This window comes from Tachysurus fulvidraco, chromosome 17 (assembly GCF_022655615.1).
Source record: "Tachysurus fulvidraco isolate hzauxx_2018 chromosome 17, HZAU_PFXX_2.0, whole genome shotgun sequence".
Taxonomy (NCBI): domain Eukaryota; kingdom Metazoa; phylum Chordata; class Actinopteri; order Siluriformes; family Bagridae; genus Tachysurus; species Tachysurus fulvidraco.
This window is the reverse complement of record NC_062534.1, coordinates 20,841,158-20,853,861: the sequence shown is the minus strand read 5'-3', so window position 1 is coordinate 20,853,861 and position 12,704 is coordinate 20,841,158. Positions and strand designations below refer to the sequence as shown.

General features: G+C 37.4%; 1 protein-coding gene across 4 annotated transcripts in view; it reads right to left on the bottom strand.

Moving 5' to 3' along the window:
- Positions 1 to 12,013, bottom strand: part of shank2b (SH3 and multiple ankyrin repeat domains 2b) — a 170,223-nt gene extending 158,210 nt beyond the window's left edge. For all 4 annotated transcript variants that reach the window (XM_027135613.2, XM_047802388.1, XM_047802389.1 and 1 more), the window contains exon 1: positions 11,868 to 12,013. The gene's annotated coding sequence lies outside the window, so the exon portion shown is untranslated. The remainder of the gene's footprint in view (positions 1 to 11,867) is intronic.
- Between the last annotated feature and the right edge of the window lie 691 nt (positions 12,014 to 12,704).

Below are 12,704 nucleotides of genomic sequence, written 5' to 3'. Positions count from 1 at the left end.
CTTAACCTCTGAACAACAGAAGGATGTGTTCGTCTTTGGGGCCAGGTGAACAACAAGGCTGTTTCTACACTTCTGCATCATGGGGGGTCAAGGGCAACGCAGTTAATTGGGAATGCTTGAGGATGATGTTAGGAGGTTGTGTGTGTGTGTGTGTGGGGTGGGGTTTTGGGGGGTGGGGGGTATTGACTCTTCATTTTATGGTCAGCTACCAGACTTCAGAGCCAGTTTTGTTTTGACTGAAATGTACCCAGACAAAACAGCAGATCAAGATGAATGTTCCAAACTCTATATTTTGTCTCATTGATAATGTTTTTTTAAACAAAACCAAAAACAAGACTAAACAGTCAGCTTTCCAGCTTTCCACTGCACACACAACCACGCACACGTGACTGGTTGACTTCACCATTCAGACCCACACATAGTTTTATTATTACATTCACAAAGTAATGGTGGAAATCTGATTCTTATAAAACTGCAGTCATGATGCCACGTAAATGAGTCTGACTGGAGCTTCCTGAAATACCAAACCCCAGTGAACACAAATCTGTGTGTATAAAGCTTGCATGTTCTCCCTGTGCTTCAGGGGTTTCCTCGGGTTCTCTGGTCTCCTTCTGCAGTCCAAAGACATTCACTGTAGGTTGATTGATATGTTGTCATGATGGCTTAGACAATTCCTTGCTGAGACACTAGGGGGCGTGTATATTTTGTGCCACACATATTTGTTTAGGTTTTATGCTCATGTGTGTCAACACTGACCCCACATGCTTGCTCTTCATGTTTCACCAATTACCTCCCCTATTTATACCTGTTGTTTTGCATGAGTTTTTGTTTGCACGAGTCCTTGTCTTTTGTCTCCTGTTTTTGTCATCTGCTTTTCGGCTACTGGTGTTTTGTTATTGCTTTTGTCTTAATTTTGTTATTTTATTTATCTCAGTCATCTGTTTTTCCTGCCAGTGTTTTCATGTGTTTGTAGTTTTGCCATCTCTGCATTTGGGTCTGGAATTTTGTTCCTGTGAAAGCACCTCTTTCCTGACATCTTTAAATTTTCCGCAGACGTGTGATTGTGTTTGTGATTGGAGCCACATACAAAATGTCCATCTCATTGTGCCACAAGTCCCTGGGGATAGACTCCAGATTCCCTGAAATCCTGTGTAACAGAGGGCTATTTCTGCCTAAAGATGTGTTAACAATGAATCCCAGACCACTTGATGAATATGAAATATTGAAGTAAATGTCAGAAAGACGAAAGCTTCAATACGGATCAAAAAATTAAAAGATAAAAGCTAATGACAAACGTCTGATATTGCCTTCTTCTATTTCTTTGCTTAAAAAGTGGCACAAAATGTCATCATCCGTGTTTAATGTGATGTGACTAACATGAAAATGAAAATATTTATAAATACTAAATAGTTAAACTAATAAATGTGCAAACACTATTGGAAATGGAATTTCAAGCCCTAATATACGCTGAGGTTCCAGTTGAATTCAAATTATACAAAGGCATTAAATAATAAAAAGGAACAAATGACAACGTTTGCTCAGTTTAAAGATAAAGAGACAAATTAAGTCAACAACAGGATAATCAAAGAAAGACAAACTCACATGAGAAGTCAGAGAATGATCAGAATGTAGAAATAGGAAATGATTGACACTGAAATCACCTGCGTTTTGCAAACAAGGGGATCTGATTGAAATTAGAGATGAATCCTTTCATTTTGTTTCTTTTTTAAATTATTCACATTATAACAAATCAAACACTTTAATCTACTTTTAATAAAATCAGAGAATGCTAACAATTGCACACAAGAGAAGCTACAAATGCGACTGTTAATTTCCTCTGGAATCGGATTGTCAGAAAATACAGGAAACTCTGCTAATTACTGCACTACAAACCCTCTGTTTCAAATTCTTTTATTTTTATCTCAATATTTTATCATATCTTATCATATTTTTGTGTTTTTAATTAAAAACAAACAAACAAACAAAAGAAAAAAATGAACAAAACTTCCAAAGAAATGCTTCATTAAGATCATTCATCAGTTGACTCTGAATCGAATTCACAATGAATCCCATTCTAACTCTATTAGTTTTATTTTGACTTGCTATTGTCATCTAATAACGTGCTTGTTTTCTGTTTTTTTTGTGTGTGTGTCTTTATGTCTTATTTAACAATCATTCCACAAAAAAAAAACCTTAAACTTCAGCTTAACACATTATCAGTGATGAGTTGAAAACTTAGAGAGCTCTATATAAACAGTTCTCATGTTTTGGTGTTCGTGTCTCGCTTCTTTGACAAGAAATAGTCAATTGTGACAAAAACAGTGATCGCTACTTTATTTTCTTGACCCTTCAATCATTGCTTAGCAACCGCTGATACTGCCGTTACCCCATGGAGCCTACAGTGCTTTCGCAGACTCACGAGAAGCAGATATTATCTAAAAATGTGCCGTGGGTACTTGTAAAGTGTCACTCTATACCCTGACAGAGCAGAGTGTGATGCTTCGTATACTGTATGTGATTTTTTTGTTGTTGTAGAGAATCCTGCTGATTCTGTAGGTGTCAATAAAATGTTCAGGGGAAAAAAAGGTCATTCAAGGAGCCAAAAATGAAAAAAAGGCAAACATCAACATATTTAATATAAAAAACGATTTAAAATTTTTTTAACAGATATAAATACAAAACACATCAGATTTAATTTCCTAAAGCAGTGCCACAAAGAAAGTGGCCAGCTCCAGCCAAAAACACACACTCACACACACACACACACACACACACACACACACACACACACACACACACACACACGCACGCTCGCACGCATGCACACACACACACACACACACACACATACATACTGTATACACACACGGGCAGACAAACACACACACACACCCACACACACGAACACACTTAAAATAAACACACACTCACACAAACACACACACATACACACACATGAAAACACAAAAAAATACACACATACACACACACACGAACACACACATGCACATACGCACACAAACACACACACACACTCACACACTTAAAATAAACACACTCACACAAACACACACGAAAATGTAAAAAAATACACACATACACACACGAACACACACACACACACACACACACACACACACACACACACACACACACACACACACACACACACACACACACACACACACACACACAGCCCTAGGGCAGAAACGTGTCGTTTTCAGAAAGCCATGCTCTCTCTGACAGCACTATCCAGAGGAGGAAGATTCTCAGTGAGGAAACAGTCAGTGATGCTGAACCCTCCACCACAGAGAACCTTTAATATTTTATAAACAAGTTATGGCATGAACTGAGAGCGCAGCAGATCCAATAGGGAAGATGTCTTCACATTATTACAGGTTTAAAAACCTCATAAAACACAATGCCAGAAGTGAAAGAACAACACTAATGAAACCAAGGACGATTATAAAAACCAGGCTGAACAATGTGTGTGTGTGTGTGTGTGTAAGAGAGAGAGAGAGAGAGAGAGAGAGAGAGAGAGAGAGAGAGAGAGAGAGAGAGAGAGAGAGAGAGAGAGAGAGAGAGAGAGGCTGAAACAGAAGAGAGACTTATGCACAAACAGTGAGCAAAGTACAGGGAAGAAGAAAAGAGAAAGGAGCATGAAAGGGAAAGAAAGAGGAACAGACAAAGAAGAAAATGAAAATGTATGTGGAATAAATATTGAAAGGTAGGCAGAGATGTAGAGAGAGATAAACACACAGAAAGAAGGAGAGAGATGAAGGAGGAAATCTAGCGAGGAACAAAACGCTAAGAAAAGGAGGACAGAGAGAAGTACACAACAGACAGATGAGCGGAGATGGACGCAGAGAGATGTTTGGGATGAGAGAGCGAGAGAAAGAGTGTTTGTGAGAAAGAGAGGGAGAGAGAGAGAGAGAGAGAAAGAGTCGGACAGATTGACAAGCGTAGAGAGATTGGAAGGAAAGAAAAACTTAGATGAGACACACAGACTGGCACAGATACTGTAGATAGAAAAGGGGACAAAGATGGAGAAAGACAGAGAGAATGAAAAGAACAGAGACTGAGATGTAAAGAGAGCAAAAGATGAGAGAGAGAGAGAGAGAGAGAGAGAGAGAGAGAGAGAGAGAGAGAGAGAGAGAGAGAGCATTATCACAGTAGAGATATAAATGCTCAGTAACACTGCATTTAAAATGGACTTGTCAATAAAGTACATCAAATTGAAATCCATGCACGATAAGGGGCAAAAAAAGAAAGAAAGAAAGAGAGAGAGAGAGAGAGAGAGAGAGAGAGAGAGAGAGAGAGAGAGAGAGAGAGAGAGAGAGAGAGAGAGAGAGAGAGAGAGAGAGACGGTTGCTTGGCCTGGATCTGTGTGTGCTTGCCTTTCCCCAGGTGAATTCAGACCAACATACTGCAGCTTTAAAATAGGACAGAAAAGAGAAATTTCCAAACTCTAACACAAAGCAACACTGAAGCAGCACGACTGAAACGCAAAATCATCATCAGCAACTTCATCATCATTATCATCACCTTCATCATCATCAGCGTCATCATTATCATCATCATCATCATCATCATCATCACAATCATCATCATCATCATCATCAGCATCACATCATCATCACATCATCAGCATCAGCATCATCACCTTCATCATCATCATCCTCACCATAACTACCTTCATCATCACCATCGTCATCACCATCATCATTATCATCACCATCATTTTCACCATCATCACAATCATCATCATCATCATCATCATCACATCATCATCATCATCATCATCATCATCATCATCATCATCACCATCATCATCATCATCATCATCACATTCATCATTGTCGTCCTGCAGCTTCCCCACACTGCAGGCAGGACATACAGTAAAACTCTGACACCCTGACCTCAGAAATACTGAGTTATTTTCACAAACGCTGTACAGGAAGTAAAGAATACCACAGGAAGCAGCATGTTCATATATACACAAAATGAATATGAAGACCAGTCTATTGATTTTTGAAAAAGCATCATTTTTCAGGAAGAGGCAGAGTTTACGTGGCAGAAGACATGGGGTTGTTTTTCTTTTGCATATTCACAGCTTAAAAAGAAAAGCATATCAAACAATTTAGTCTTTAACCCTGATTTATCTGAAATTTGTTCATGGCGATTTAATGCTATTCTCTGGTGAGCTTTATTCAGCTTTTGATCATGAGGCATCTTTTTCCCTCATCGCTGATCCATCTTTGATAATACATGATCAATTTATGGCTCTTACTAATCTCTTGTAATTAGTTCTTAGCCATTTAAAATGAATGTAAAGCAAAAAAACAGTCTTTAAAAGCTGTAAAATTGAAATAACTGCTCAGAGAAGCTGAGAGGAAAAGTCAAAACTTTGAAGCCTTTTGTGTGTGTGTGAGTATGTGTGTGTGTGTGTGTGTGTCTGTGTGTGTGTGTGTGTGTGTGTGTGTGTGTGTGTGTGTGTGTGTGTGTGTGTGTGTGTGTGTGTGTGTGTGTCACTGATTGTCTGTCCTGTAGGTTCATCAATCAGCCAAGCCTAGAAAGTGGACTCTGCAGCAGAGGAAAAGTCCCTTCTTCCCCCTGAGGGACAAGTGCTGCCTGTCCTGTTGTGGTAATTATTAGAGATCTGTGTATGGCTGGAGGGAATCTTCACATCGAGCTGGAACTGCAGTGAGGCAAAATGGAAGCAAAACTGGTAGAGCTCTGGTTCAAATCCCCCCACCCAAAAAAAAAAAAAAAAGTTAATCATAACATCGTATCTAAAAAAAAAAAAAAAAAAAAAAATTCCTCCCCGGATAAATAAGAACAGCATTAATTGCGATAACCACTTGAGAGAACACTTTCCTGTGCAAAGAGTTCAAATAAGGGGTTGAGTACAGTACATGGAGCTGGGTCTGCTAAAAGCCAATATGAAGCACATAAAGTAAAAATAAAAAAAAAACACATTAAAAACACTCATTAATTGAACACACTCAGTTTCAGAGGTTGTTCTGCAGCAGCAAATTAATAATGACGTCTCTGTTGTTTACATCGTAACTGTAATGACAGACGTCAGCACTTTGTGTTTCGCACACTATCACATCCATCATCACAGATCATTCATCGAGTCAGTCTGTTCTGTGTGTTCCTAAATCGATCCATAGCTAAATCTCAAACAATCATGAGGGTCCAGTTTGGGCTGTCATTTGATTTTGACAATAAATCGTGTCCATTTTGCTATCCCTGTATTTGGGTTTGGTATTTACCCTGAGAGACACCCAATATTCTGACTATTAATATAGAATTTGCTTAAAGGTTGCTGTCTGTAATTTGTAAACATGTTTCTAGACCTACTGTATAAAAGAATAGAATTTCAGCACAACTTAAAAAAAAGCCTTGAATTTTTAATTTTGCCATCAAGTGGATCTCACTAGTTTTTTCATTTGAGGCAAATGAAGATTTTTTTTCTGGTCCAGAAATGATTGCAATTACTGCACGCCTTCCTAGCCAAAGCTGAGCTACCACTCTGTACTAAAAGGCAGCTCATTAATCAAACATCTTTTCAACAAAGGCAGTAGGGTTAATTAAGAGGAAGGGCACGGCTTATTAGCACTTTCACTGTAACTGCATTTAGACTCACAGGCTACGATTACTGTACATAAAATATACAAAACATGACATTTTCTTTTCAGGTGATTCCAGCCTTGTCGCTAGCTACGTTATCTGTACATGACAGCTGGAAAACGCATTACTGTATGTATGTAAATGTATGCTTAGCATGCTAGCTGGTTAGCGAGCTGCTACGATGGTGTAAATATTTGACAGGATACGTCTCATGTAAATGGAGAGGTACCAGTTAACTGACACTGTTCTAGCAGTCAGTAGGAGGATCCACTCTCGGTTACACGCTCCTCTCTTTGTAGCCCTGAGGAGAAGCTGAGGAGGCCATGTTGAAAGAAATAATGAAACATAATAAAACGCCACAGTCAGAAAGAAATGAAAGCACTCTTCATGTTGATTCTCTTGGTTGTATCTGATTTTTTTTCTTCCAATGATTTCTCCGTAGTTTATGTTACTTTTTCTAATTTTTGTAAATTATCCACGTACCGATAAGTAAACCTACTGTACTGTGATCTGTGCACAAATTTGTTTCTTCTTCTGATTTGATGTAATTCAGTTATCTATCTATCTATCTATCTATCTATCTATCTATCTATCTATCTATCTATCTATCTATCTATCTATCTATCTATCTATCTATCTATCTATCTATCTATCTATCTATTTATTTATGTGTCTTTTTCTCTTTTCATTTTCATGCTTCTCTCTATTAGTATGTCGCTTATCTACTACAGTATCTATTAATGTGTCATCCCTTTTTGCTGCTTTTTTCTTTTCCTCTTGTAGCCCTTTGTTTTTGCATGTATCTACTATACGTCTATACTGTAGCTCCGTCTATAGCTCCATGCATTATAAAGTTGTGACTTTCCTAATCTAGTTGTGTTTTATCTTCTTCCAGTTCTCATCATTGGTCTTGAGACCACTGGGGTTGAGAGTACTCGGGGATACTAAACTGTGCATGTTTCTTGATTATTCTCTTGTATCTGACATCCATATACTATGGCATCGAATGCAAAAAGACACATAAAGAGTATTACAAACATCATCCACCATTTCTCTTATTATTAATTTTTTTTTTAAATCATGCATAATCTTACAAAATGTCAGTGCTTTTTGAAGTTCCGTCTGCTCCATTTTTGTTTTCTTACAGACAAATTGAAAATGGGCACAACATTTCCAGGTGGCTAGAAACCCAATTAAAATGTCTTTGAACTCCAGAGGCTTAACATTGCGGCACAATGCAATGTGACTCTGATTACACTCCGAGATGTCACCGGTGGCATTTGTCTTCTTCGTTGCTATGGAGTCACAGCTCAGAAAGCCCAGGAGACCCACATCCCAAGAAGGAGGAAGGAGAAAGAAACAGAGTCTGCATAATACGGTGTGTCGGTATAATGCTGACCTAAAAACTAGTCTCTTAAAAAGACCAAGCATCAATTTTCCAACATGTTGTGCAGCCCTCTGGGATACCAAGAGAGTCAAATGCAGTTGGAAAACTTCAGTGCAATTTCACACAGGAGGTTATATTGTCAAGTAGTTCCCATGTACCGTATAAAAAGCTAAATACATACTGCTCGCTATTTCAGTCTCATGCGAAGCTCAAAATATTCTGGACGAAATTTGAACGAAGAATAATTAAAATTTTTTTTTTCGTCTATACTAGACAAATCAAAACAGTTGAGTTTGTAATATTATAAACAAAATGTAATGAAGGTTCTGCAAATCTAAAAAACAAGTAAATAAAATGTGTAAATTCTTCATAAAATTTAGATTACTTTTATTTTTAAGTGGAAATCAATCGATAACCATGATGCAGAAATAGAGCTCCAAAGTCGGTTAAAATGGCAGTTTTCTGCAGACTTTGGCGCTTTTTGAAGGCTCCCAAAGAGCTCTTTTAAAAAAAAACATGGGGAACGTTGGACAATTTAAAAAATGTAAAATTTTAAATTGAAATTGGAGCAGTGGGAAAATTGAAAATTACAAATTTTAATTGAAATTGAAATTGGGGCAGTGGTGGCTTAAGCGCTGAAGGCTCTAGGTTTTTGATTGAAGGGTCAGGGTTAAAGCCCTGTTGGGCCCCTGAACAAGGCCCCTTAACCCTCTCTGCTTCATTTGTCCTCCATCATAGCTGACCTGTGCTCTGACCCCAACCTCAAAAGTTGGTATATACGAAGAAAGAATTTCACTGTTCTGTAATGTATATGTGACAACATAAAGGCTTCTATTTTATTCGAATAAAAATATATTAGATCTCAATGGCTCTCCATAACAGAACATGATCACATGACCAGTGTGTGCAAAAGACCAGTTTCAAAAGAACCAAAACCCTTAAGAGAATTGCATCCATCACTATCAAAGCCGTGCTACTGTACGTAACAGAGACAGAAAGAAAGCCGAAGGTTTCACAAACACAAACGTCTCTCCAAAAGGTGCAAGGAAGATACTTCAGCCATTGATTTATATACAGTCATTTATCATCTGAATGTCAACATCAGATGAAATGCATTTATCATTTATCAACTGCGATGTCTGCAAAATTGAGTATCGATCACCTGGATTAGCTTTCATATGAACAGGTTTATGATGTGAACTCTGTGTGTACTAGCAATCCTGGTGTTTTTGTGAGGATGAAGAGGAGGCTTTAAATTGTGGGATTCACCTTCTTCAAATGATGCAGTGAGCTATAATGGATTGAACTGAACACCTAGGAAGAAACCTTGAAGGAACTCAAGAGCTGGGAAGAGCAGTTCGAGTTTGCTCGGCTCCTTATTTACATATCACATCCATTAAACCTGCCTTGTTTAACCTTCATGTATAGCTTTATGTTCATATTAATTCTGATCACGCTTTTCATTTATCCTACTACTAAAAGGTTTAAAGGTTTCAACATCCTATACAGCAGATTAGCATTTTTGTTTCTGTTACATCGTTTGAAATATACCAAGCGATATTCCAATAATTATTTTTTATACCACAGCAGGATTGAAGTCTTGAATCTGAAGGTATTGATTTATTTATTTGTTAATTTTTTAGCTTAATTTTTTTTTATTCTATATTGGTTTATATAGCAACAGTTCAGAAGGAAACCTTGCCTAAGCCTATTCATAAACATAAGCAAGTAAAGTATGTGTAAACATTTTCTATATATGGTGACATTTTCCATAAGGAGAGGTTGGATTTTTTTAAGGAAATTTGTAATAAGCGTAAAGTTACTGAACCTGAGATTACTGCTAGGAGGTGATGTGACATTGGGTGCTCTGGTATTGTGACACGATTCCTGTGAATTTTGTACGCAGCTCGTATTCAGTAAAGTAACCTGTGTGATGATGACGTCACTCGTTTCCACAGGAGTGGCAGGAAAACGTGGGACGCAGACGAGGTATTGATATTGGACACAAGATATCGTGAGTCACATTAGTTCTCTGTTTATGCTTGTGATGAATTAAGAACGTCTGGTTTGTCAGCTGTCTAAGTTGCTTATTTAAAAAAAAAAAATGAACGCTTTCCGACCAATCAGAATCGAGACTTCATTAGCACTGTGGTATAAACTATAACAACACATTCAAATGTTTAATAACAGGACATGACATTCTGATTTTAGGTTTAAGAACCAGCTAATTAAATCACTGAATATATATAGATAGATAGATAGATAGATAGATAGATAGATAGATAGATAGATAGATAGATAGATAGATAGATAGATAGATAGATAGATAGATAGATAGATATAATGTCATTCTAAAAAATTATATTTTATTCTGAATTCTAAATTGTAAAAAACTTATATATTTATATACAGTATCTGTAATCCCTAGTATTATTGCTGAGGGCTGGTGGCAATATATAAAATCTACAGTGTTAAATGAACGCAGTGTTAATTACAGGCATGCGTTGGTTTATTAATAATAAACGGTATATAGTTGGGCCTCTGTTAAAGGAAATCAAAATCTAGGTCACTTACTGAGAGTCGAATGATCTGATTTTTTTTTGACTTACCACATAAACACTGCACTGACACATAATAAGCCTTGACGATGCGTTATAAACCTTTATGATGCTTTATATAACCTCTAGAAATAGTTAAATAAAGGTAGACTCATCATGCTAAATGGTCATTTAACATAGTAGCAGCAGCAATAATAATAAAGCAACAAAAAAGGTAAATAAATGTCTTTAAAGAGCTTTCTCAGTGGGTTGTGCCGTGTAAGCAGATTAAAAACCTTATCTGCGATTTAATCAATTTATCTTGCAACATCACTGAATTGGTATTAAATTAGTTTCCACATCCTCACCACAGCAGGATACTCATTTCGCCTGAGTCCCTGAGGAGAAGAAAGTAAATAAGGCAAAATATGGATCCAGAGAATACACAAAAAACCCCACAATTCAAACTAGGTTTAAAAACAAATAAAGAGCTTTCCAAGCAAAAATAGATTACAATACAACATATTCTACAGATACTACATCTAGTCCAGATCATATTTCATAAGATTTTTACTGTATGTACTAGGACTGAGAGTCAGCTGAAAGCTTATAATGTTTTATCTGATTTTATTGATTTTTTCTAATAATTTGGTATCTATTTGCAATAAACTATGCAAAAAAAAATAATAAAAAATAAGGGAAGAAAGTTTTTACTACATTTTCAGATCAATAAAAAAAATTGTTTAAATGTTTAAAGAGAAGTATTTATACTATTTTTAGATTTTTTCTTATTGTTTTACATTTTTAAAGCCGCCACATGGATTATTATTGAACAGATTTAATGAATCAGTAAATAGGAAAAACTAAAAGACTCCAAAACAATTTGATAATAATAATAGAAATACTGCATATTGTTAAAGTCCTAAAGACTCCACAATGCAATTTATTCCCAGAAAAAAAAGGAATTATAAACCTGAAACATGCTTCACAGCAGTATATTGTTAGTATATGGATGTATAATAAAATGCACTGGACTTTTGCATCGTTGCAATTTGCCATTGGGAGAAAGAAGGGGAGTTTTTGTAGCTTCACAAACTACATATGGAGAAAAGTACACAAGCTGCTCGACCTCGATCGGTTCTGAGTGATGGGCGAACATGTCAAAGTGTAGGCACTGATACAGTACCCAGAGTCTTCGTCATAGTGATCACTATGGTGATTTTGCTGTAAAACCAACTAACGCATCAAAACGTAGAAAGGAAGGTGAAAGAGTGGCGGTAAAAGAGGAGAAAAAGAGCAGCACTTACCTACAGCTGCAGGCACTTTCACACGCTCAGTAACGGCATCCCAGCGTTGACAAGCAGCATAAAGTCCACAAATCCAACCACAACTGGGTGCGAACAGCAGGGTCTGTGTGAGGAGAGGGAGCAAAGGGAGTGAGGGAGGGAAGGAAAGAGAGAGAGAGGGAGGGATCGAGGAAGGGAGTGAGAGAGCGCTCAGCCGTGTTGGAGGGAGTGATGCCCAGATACTGTGAGTTAGATTATGCATTGAGGGAGGAGGGGATATGAACTCCAGAAAGAAAATCTGGAGCAAATATAAACAGCACAGGAGGATACACACACACACACACACACACACACACACACACACACACACACACACACACACACACACACACACACACACATACTCACAGTATAAGATACAGCTGGGATTCTATATATAAGTGCTATATAATATTAATATCAGGCTATTTGTGTTCATCTCTTCCACTCGCTTTCATCTTCACCGGGTCCTCCTAGTACTCATTCATCTCCAGGAGTAGACCACGCCCACATTCATTAATAATCATCAGTTCACTTATAGCTGCTGCTTCTTATGTGACCTTGCCGTCTCACAAACTCAGGACTTTTCTGAAGAGTCTGGTACTTTTTACTACAAAATATGACCAAGCCTCGATTACTGAGAGAGACTGAGGGAGGGGAAGAGAGAGAGAGAGGGGGGGGGGGGGGGGGAGGGAGAGAGAGGGAGAGGGGGGTGTCTTGTTTACAACAAACTTTTTAGAAAAAAAACAATTTAGCCGATTTATTTATTTATTTATTTTTAAATACCCAGTTATTATATCGTCTCCTCCAAAAGCTCAT